We start from the raw sequence: 9,249 nt of genomic DNA, 5'->3' as shown, positions 1-9,249 counted from the left end.
ACAGCTAACCCTGTATTGGGGTTTTTTGGTTTTTTTTTGCAATTGGGAAAATATTTCCAACTTTTATTCTTAAAAATAGGAATCAAAATTGCAAAGGCAGACTTATAGTAACTTCTGAATGAGCGGGTCGTTTTGGAACGTCACAAGAACGCATACTCAGATGGAAATCTAGTTAAACTGCGGTTGCTCCTCAGGTTGCATTCATTCCTGCATTTTCTCAAGCAGTTCTTCCGTGTATTTGCCTTTCTCTTTTCGAACTTGCCGAGATTTAGCTTGACGTTCAAGAATTTTTTTCCTTATCTTTATCCAATTTCAGCCTGGTGAATTCACCTTGTTTGGGTGAATGCCCACATGCACTGTGGTACCATTAGCTTTCTCACGCTGCACTCTTTCGATGTAGATGACAGGCTTCTTTCTGTACACCTGGACTTCCTTGCCAATTTGCTGACCTTTGTAATGTCCTCGCACCACCTGGAACTCGTCATCCTTGCGGACGGGCATGGAGCGCACGTTGTACTTCTGCCGCAGCTCTTGGGACAGAGGGAAGGACATGATCTTCCTGCGCACATGCGAAGGGGCATTGAAGTGGCGTTTGCGGTTCTTGCTGCGGTCTGAGGTAACGAAAGGGTTGTACTTCATGGTGACAGCCGTCCGGCAGCGCCAGGCTCTCCACGCGCCTGTATTGGGTTTTTTAAGCTGTGAACTTCATGCAAGGAGATTACTCATCCTTCTCCTGCAGGTTCAATGGTAAATCAAACTACCAAAGAATATAGCCTTTGAGTTAGCAGAGCTACTTCCAGTGAACTCTGCCATCAATGCAGAGATATTCATTTGTGTGTTATAATGGAAGCTCTGTCATTTACTGTTTATCTTAGGACAAGTTTAGCTGGTTTTGGCTTATTTCTACCTCACTGTCCTTTCCTTCATTATAACAAGTCTAAGCGTTATTGTGAGGATTGGTGGGCCTGCGGGGAATGGTGAGCACTGTGGTTGTTCAAGGCTTGCTTTCTTCCTGGATGCCAAATGACTGTTGTGGAATCCACTGGGAGCCACACACCTATCAGTTTCCACTGAGCGACAGGGGGAGATACTGAACTCTTCATGATGCAAAGTCTTTGGTTACTTAGCGAACAGATGGATGTTCAAGTCCACTCAGAGGCACCTCAAAAGGGAGATTGGTAATTTATTGGGAAAAAAAAGGCAATCATTGAAAATCCAATGGAACAGTTTTACTCTGGTGTGCAAGGGGTGCTTGTGAGTGTTGATTCCACAACAACTGCTTAAAGGAGGCACAACGTGTCCTTTCCAAGCACAGCTGTGGGTCCCTATGTCCACAGCTTGAATATCAAAATCACTCCACCCATAATCGATTGTCATCACTGTGTGTTCTTTAATTTTGAGGCACAGAGATATCTCAGCAATAGAGTTAATAGTGACCTAAGTGAAATAATGAATATAAAACATTCAGGACCATGTCTGGCACACTGTAAGTGCTTAATAGATCAGGGCCATTATCATTATCATTCCTAATTTTATAGTTAGTGAAGCCAGAAAGGCTGAGAGGTACAGCATCATAAATTGCATAGCGATAAGTGACCTTTTTTTGTGACCAGTTGATTAATTTCTGTGATATAACCCATTAGACTGAAATTTTAATTAGGGCAGGAGGGAGGTAAATTTTTGCTTACCTTTGTATTCTTAAGCATCTTCAGGAGTATAACCATATTATAGATACTTAATGAATATTTGTTGAATGAATTTGCTTTTTCAGTATGATCTTTTTAGATAATAGACTTGAGCTGAAATCCCTGCTTCAACTGTTAAAATACACTGCCTTCAAATCAAAAGAGCTTCCATGGCTAGGATATCTATGGAAGCTTGTTGTTAAGTGCCATCCAGTCGTAGATGACTCATAACAACTTTGTGAATGAAAGACCTGAGCACTGTTCATAGAGTTTCCAGAGGCAAGCCATTTCAGAAGTGGATGCCACTCCTGCTTCCAAGCTTCTTTTAATTGGGAAGCCCTACCAAACATTGTTCACCATGGGTAACCATTATGGCACTTGGCACATCAGTGTCACAGTGTTTAACATCACAGAAACCGTGAATTACCTCTGTACAGCAATGCACAGACCAGTGCTATACCACTTAGAGATTGTTTGACAGAAAACAACTTAAACCAGACCTGAGTGCCACAGTTTAAAATCACCCACCTTGGGCTTGGTAGCATAACTTTCCATCCACTATGCCAGCAAAGCTTTCTCTATGTTGTCGATGTTATTGCTGTTAAATGCTATCGAGTTTAGATGACTCATAGCGATCCTATGAACAAAAAGACCTGAACACTGTTCATAGAGTTTCCAAAGGGAATCCTTTTCTGAAGTGGATGCCATTCCTGCTTCCATGCTTGTTTTAATCAGGAAGCTCCACTGAACACTGTAGATGCCTTTCAAACTCCAGTGCCCCTGCCTGCCCTCATGAGTTTTTAATCAGAAGGCCTTATCACAACTGCCTCCCTTCTCTTAGCAAATCAACATTCCACCCTACAATTCACCAATTCCAGCCAACAGCTTCTGTAGAACCAGCTCCTGTAGATGACTTTCAAACTGGTCTCCAGCACCAATGGAAGCTATCACAATTATTTTTACAACCTCACCACCAGACATGCTAGTCCTGATACAAATAATCAAAACCAACACAAAGCAAAACAACTGCTGCAACTCTCTACTGGGTTTCCAGGAGTATAAAAATTAACTAGGAAGCTCTGCTGACTTAGTGGTGAGAAATTGTGCTGGCACCGCAAAGGTATGAGGTAACAGCTGTTACGGGAAAGAAAGATGGACGGTCAACTTTCATGAAATTTACTGCCTCCGAAAACCCACTGGAGGGTCATCTATGAGCTGGCTGTAACTCGATCATACAGAAGAACAAAAACAAATATTAACTGGAGAAGATTGCCTTCTCTTTCTCCTAAAGTGTGGCTGATGGATTGAACTGCTGACTTCTGAGTCAGCAGCCATCTCTTTTTTTTAAAAAATAAATTTACTTTCATTTTTATTTTAATGAAAGTTTACAGAAAAGGTAGATTTTCATTCATTCATTGTTGCACATTTTACCCCTTCTCCCTCCCTTACCCCTCCCCTAGTTCACTTTTTAAAAAAATATTCATTCATTGTTGCACAATTACCTCCCTTTCCCCCTCCCTCCCTCTAGCCCAACTCTTAACCTACTAAAGGAAACCTATCAGCAGGTTTCCTTGACAATGGAAACTTAGGCAAGTTTACCTCTTTGAAACTTTACGTCCTCACTTTTTAGAAATAGGAACCATCATAGTTATTCATTTGTTACAGGACTGTGGTGAAGTATAGATGAGGCAATATTTGTCACAACTGTTAGTATCACAATCAGTAAATGGAGGTGATCACTAACGTCTCTTTTTATCTTATTCTCCTTTTTTGGAGTCTGTCAATTTGCCACAAGGGAGCAATACCAAAGGGAAATAAAAATCTATGCCTTAAAGGGGGGGGGGGAAGACAAGCACTTTTCTAAATTAAATATACTAATTTCTTTCTGTATATATCTCCCTTAAATGTCATGTACATTTTTTCCCTCTATTCATTTATTCTACCACTTAATTCTCTTTCCCTCTTCCTTCTCTCATGAAAGAGCAGAAATCTAGACCTGAGAAACCTGTATGTCTATAACTACAATTATTTAAAAAAACTTTGCTTCAAACTTAAATTTCTATTCTTTTCTTTCATCTTGTTCTTCAGAAAACTGAGTCCAAAAGGAACACTTCATGGTTCAAAATTAAGGAAGGATTACATCAGGGATGTATCGTTTCTCCTTACCATTCCAGTCAATATGTCAAACATCTTTCAGGAGGCTGGAGTTTGTGAGGAGGAATATGACATCAAGATTGGAGGAAGACTCATCAACAACCTGTGTTATGCAAATAACGCAACCTTGCTTGCTGAATTGAGAAGGACCTGATGAGTCTGCTGCAGAAGGTCAAAGACTGCAGCCTTCAGTATGGACTGTATCTCAACATCAAGAAAACAAAGATCCTCATCACTAGGCCAATAGAGAGTATCATGATAGATGGAGAAAACATTGAGGTTGTTAATGATTTCATCTTGCTTGGATCCACAATTAACACTATTGACACTAGCAGTGAGGAAATCAAAAGATGAGTTGCTGTCAAAGACCTCTTCAGAGTGCTAAAGAGCGATGATGTCAGTCTAGAGACTAAGGTATGCCTGATGTAGACCATGGTCTTTTCAGTTGTTTTTTATGTATCTGAAAAAAGGACAATTAATAAAGATGATAGAAGAAAAATTGATGTCTTTGAGTTGTGGTGCTGGAGAAAAGTATTGAACATATATGTACTACTAAGAGAACAAACAGGTCTGTTCTAGAGAGAGTGAAACCAATTTACTCCTTGTAGGCAAGAATTTTGAAGCTCCTTCTGACATATGTTGGGCATGTTGCCAGGCGGGACCAGTCCTTGGAGAAGGACATTATTCTTGGAAGGACAGAGGGTGAGCACAGAAGAAGACCCTGGATGATGATGATATAGATTGACACAGTGACTGTGGCCATGGGTTCAGGTGTATCAGAAATGGTGAGGGTGGTTCAGGATAGGGCAAGGGTTAGAGACCCATTTTACATAGGGTCACTATGGGTCATAGTCACTATACAACAATCATAACAGAGATATTCCTGCTCCCTTGACTGATTGCTTCCATAGTCTTGCTATTGAACTAGAGTCCATACTGTTTAGCTGCTCTTCTCTCTCCTGAGTTATTATTAGGTGCTGTCAAATCTAGTATCACTCATAGCGACCCTATGAACAACAGATCTGAATTCTATTCTGTCCTGTGCTATCCTCACATGTCCTGACACACAAGAGCCCATTGTGGCAGTCAATCCATATGACTGAGGGTCTTCCTCTCCTTTGCCGACCCACCTTTTACAGCATCGTGCGTGCCCCTCTCCAAGGAATAGCCCCTCCTAGCAACATTTCCAAAGTATGTGAGTCAGAATCTCATCATTCTTGCCTCCAAAAAGCACTTCAGCTGTACTCTCTCCAAGACATATCTATTTGTTCTTTTGGCCATTCATGGGAAGTTCAGTGCTCTTCTTCAACATCATAGTTCAAAGCTGTTCATTTTTTTTCTTTCATTCTCATTCATTGTTCAGCTCTCAGATGCATAACAAGTAATCAGAAAGTCTATGTTCTGAATCAGACACACCAGTTTATATGTATCCATCAATATACATATAATTTTACAAGTTAAAACTTTCTGCTAATTTACTTTTAAAAAATTTTTACTTGTTTACTTACAAAGTTTTCCCATATGTTTTACTAGTTATCTATTTCTACAATAATGGTCTTATACAGTATTTGTCCTTATGGGACTGAGTTAATTTATTTAGCATAATGCTTTCCAGACCCTCCCAAGATAGGTTTGTTTTTGTGTTGGATTTTTTTTTTTATCATTGCTCCTGCATGCTGCGGAATATTTCATCATGTGAATGTACCAAAGTTTCTCAATCTATTTGATTGTGGGTGGACATCTGGGCTGTTTCCACGTTCTTGCAATGATGAATAATGCTTCTATGAACATTGGTGTACAAATCTCCGTTCTAATTTTCTCAAGGTATCTTCCAAGCAGTGGAATCAAATGGAATTTTTATATTCAGCTTTTTGACGAAATGCCAAACTGTGAAAAGAAAACCTACCGACTGGGAAAAACCATTTGGTAATACCATTTCAGACAAGGGTCTCATATCAAAAGTTTACAGAATCTCTACAGGGCCTCCACAAGAAAAAGACTGATGACACAATTACAAAATGAGCAAAAGACATGAAAAGACTTTTCACATAGGAAGATATTTGGAAGGTCACTAGCCACATAAAGAAATGCTCAAAATCATTGGCAAATTAAGAGAGATGCAAATCAAAACCACAATGAGACACCATGTCACCCCAGTAGCGGTGGCAAAGTTTAACTGGACAGTAAGTAAAATAAATACTACAGAGGATGTGGAGAGACAGGAACTTTTAAACACTGTTGGTGGCATCGTACAATAGTAAAACCTCTCTGAAATGCTAATTTCCTTTTTGAACCTTCTAATTGGCTCCAGTCAGAGTTGCCATTATTACCCAATTACAATGATACTTACAATTATGTGGATTTATACCCCATGCATGGCAAGCATGCTCTGTTGTTTTTGTTGCTGCTAGTGTTTTACAGTTCCAATTTTATAAAATTTTCTGATGTTTTAATGATAGCATATTGATAATTTATATTTGTGAAACTATTTCAATGACTTATTTTTTCAGAACACAGCATTAATTAAAGGAAAACAAGGACAATTTGATAAGCTCAGTTTCAAAACAACTAATTACACTTAGAAAGTATAAAAAGAATGTCAACAGCTTGGGGATGCCCATATCTGATCTCTACTGCCTCCACAAAGGGGAACTGTACCCCTCAATATCCATAGCAGAAAAGCAATTCCTATAAGGTCAGACATGGTCTCCCACAGTCTTCCACATAACTCTACGACAGCACCAATTTTTATTGTTCAACTGGGTCCAAAATCCATTGAAATGATCATACAGATCTTACAGAACCATACTTACAATTGTGAGGTTTATTACGGAAGGTAACAGGTTACAATTCCTCAGTTCAGATAGCTTCTTAAGCTTCTCCACAGAACCTTTGAACTTCAGTATCACAGTTTCGGTCACAAAGTTATCTTCTTCTTCTCTCCATCCTCCCTAAAGTTATCTTCTTCTTGTGGTTGTTGACCTTTGAGTTGGATCTGACCTATAGTTGACTAGTGGATTTTAATCCTGCCTTCAGGATTGCTGCACAGATTCTTACCACTAGGCCATTGGAACACTAAAGTTACTTTGTTGTTGTGTGCCATCGAGTTGGTAAAAACCCGTAGCTGACCCTCCAGAGGGGAGGAGATTGCTCATTGTTCTCCCACCGAGCAGCTGGTGGACTTGAACTGCATGCTTTCAGAGGTCTAATATTTCAGGGCAGCTTCTTGTCACTAGGCCAACAGAGCTCCTGCCACTTACGGAGTTTTCCCTCAGTCTTCCAGCACTTCCTCTGAGTGGTTCTGTGGAACAATATTCCCAAGTTAGTTCTATCTCATGTCAATTTCTGGTTATTTGCTAATGCTGCTCTCATGTCTTGGTCTATCTAGTGTGGGAACCTCTGGTCCTGAAGCACATGGGTTTCACTCTCTACTTCCTCTTCCTTGCTGGTAATGAAATTCTCACTGTTGCTGCTAAATCTGCTTAATTTAATTTGGATGGGAAAGCGGACCACTTCCATAATGATTACTTTATACACTCTCTATTTTTAGGTTTCTTCCATTTATGTGATGAAAGCCAGAGTCGACGGCTAGGAAAGCCATTTCAAATAGTAAACTCTTGACACTCTGCAAATATTTATAAAATATTTTGTTACAGTATTCCTACAATCTAAGAGGTATTAAATTTTAGCAATTTACAACTGTATTTATCACATATTATTTTGTAGTTAAAACAGAAAATAAATATGCCTAAGGATTTTGCTTCTTAGAGGCAAGGTTGGTGAAACTTCATCTCACATTATTTTGGGCATGTTGCCAGGAGGCATCAGTCCTTGGAAAAGCACATCATACTGGGAAAAGTAGAGGAAGACGTTCAATGAGATGGATTGACACAGTGACTGCAACAATGGGCTTGAGAATGGTGGTTATTATTAGGAAGACATATCTGTTGTCTCAATCTGTTGTTCATAAAGTCGATGGCATGTAACAAGAAGAAGAAAGGATTCTGTGTGTTCTGGTATAAGGGGAGATTGATGGGGCGGGTTTGCACTGGGAACACAAACCCTAGAGACACAACCAATAATGAAAGATGGAATACTTTGACATTTGTAGTTGTTATGTACCATTTAATCACTTGTGACTCATAGTGATCCTATGTACAACTCCTCACTCTGCCCTATCCTGAGCCAATCTCACTGACCCCATTTCCCCAGTTACTAGTCAATCCATCTCATCCAGGGGCTTCCTCTCTTCCACTCTTCCAAACATGATGCCCTTCTAAAGAAATTCAATATTGCTTCCTTACTGTCCTCAAAGAATTATTCTATAAAGGTCTGAAGAACACCTTTAGTGTTTTTAGGCATATTTGTTTACAGTTTAGTAATGTCTTACCAGGCTTAAATTATGACCTCAGAGCATCTGAATCTAGGAGATCCTAAGTCTACATAACAAATTGAAAAAATAATATCAACTCAACAAAACATTTATTTGTTGATTACATTAGCACCAGGCTTATGTGCTGACATGATGTAGGCCCAGAAGGAAACCCCCCCCCCAAAAAAAAAAAACCCAGCAGATTTCTATCCCCAATTACCTCTTGGGCTTTTAAATATAAACAAACAAACAAGGCCCCACACATCCCATTTTGGATTTAAGAAAAACAGAGTCATCTTTCTGTGCCAGTAACCATGCCAAATTGTGTGTCAGCCAATAATATCTGTGCAGCTCACTGTGCACTGACAGAGCCACGCATTGTGAAGAGGAATTTTTTGGAGAGGCTACATTTCAGTTCATTAAAATATCCTGTGAAAACATGCTGCAGGGATAGACAATGTCTTAGTTTTAAATGTCTATTCTTTCAGAAGAAACATCATTCAATTATGGTGGCGGGCAGAATAATACATGAAAACAACCATACAAAACCTACCACAAATCCACTTTAAAGCAAAAGCATTTCTAGTGTCTCACAAGTAGCTGGGTTATATTACAGCATAAGAGAAAGCCTGACTAGCAGGTATAATTAAAGGGTGAATCACAGAAGCCATGAGTAACCCTGAATGTACCTATAGGAAAAGAGTTCATTAAGATATGCTAGGTTGGAGATTCCTGAGTGAACAGTAGGAGAAAGTATACTAATTCCATGTAAATATAGTGATGGACCTGCGATGAAATGCAAAGTGTAATTGGCATGGCTATATGAGGCACATGGAGCAAAGAATGTTCTGCCTTGCGTTATAAAGACACTCATTTTTTTTGAGCTTCTTAAGGATAGATAGTATGTTTTGCTTTACATATCTTTCTATAATCACTTTTGCACGCTACTGGTATATATGGTAAGCATAAAACATGCAGTTACATACATGCGTGGGTAAACAGTCACCTAGATCTTAGAATCTACACAGTATCTGTCCT

At 39.4% G+C, this 9,249-nt stretch overlaps 1 pseudogene; it reads right to left on the bottom strand.

Annotated features, from left to right (window-relative positions):
- Positions 1-201: 201 nt before the first annotated feature.
- Positions 202-639, bottom strand: LOC102844195 (annotated as a pseudogene).
- Positions 640-9,249: the final 8,610 nt, after the last annotated feature.

The sequence above is a fragment of the Elephantulus edwardii genome, unplaced genomic scaffold, assembly GCF_000299155.1.
Source record: "Elephantulus edwardii isolate Elephantulus edwardi_28Jun2011 unplaced genomic scaffold, EleEdw1.0 scaffold00056, whole genome shotgun sequence".
Lineage (NCBI taxonomy): Eukaryota > Metazoa > Chordata > Mammalia > Macroscelidea > Macroscelididae > Elephantulus > Elephantulus edwardii.
This window is presented reverse-complemented; position numbering and strand designations above follow the sequence as displayed.